Below are 312 nucleotides of genomic sequence, written 5' to 3' on the forward strand. Positions count from 1 at the left end.
TATATCGCTAGGTCCACCTTCACCATTTGTTTCTAAATTAGTTTTATGTGTGCGCGTTCCTTAGCTTTTCCGATGTGAAGACGGAAAGGGAAGGGGCGGAGGAGCGGGAGAAATTGGCGGGTGACTAAACGGCCGTTAGTCATACAGGTAGCGGACGCAGGCGCGCGCACGCCGCGGGTTCGAGCGGCAGCGGGAATTTGTTTGAGTACATTGGCAGTGGGCATGGTGGAGTTAAATGCGCCACGAAACACGTGTATTATTGACGGCCTCTCGCCTCCCCCTCCCCCGCCCTACCCCATACAAGTTGACAAT

The sequence above is a fragment of the Penaeus monodon genome, chromosome 24, assembly GCF_015228065.2.
Source record: "Penaeus monodon isolate SGIC_2016 chromosome 24, NSTDA_Pmon_1, whole genome shotgun sequence".
Lineage (NCBI taxonomy): Eukaryota > Metazoa > Arthropoda > Malacostraca > Decapoda > Penaeidae > Penaeus > Penaeus monodon.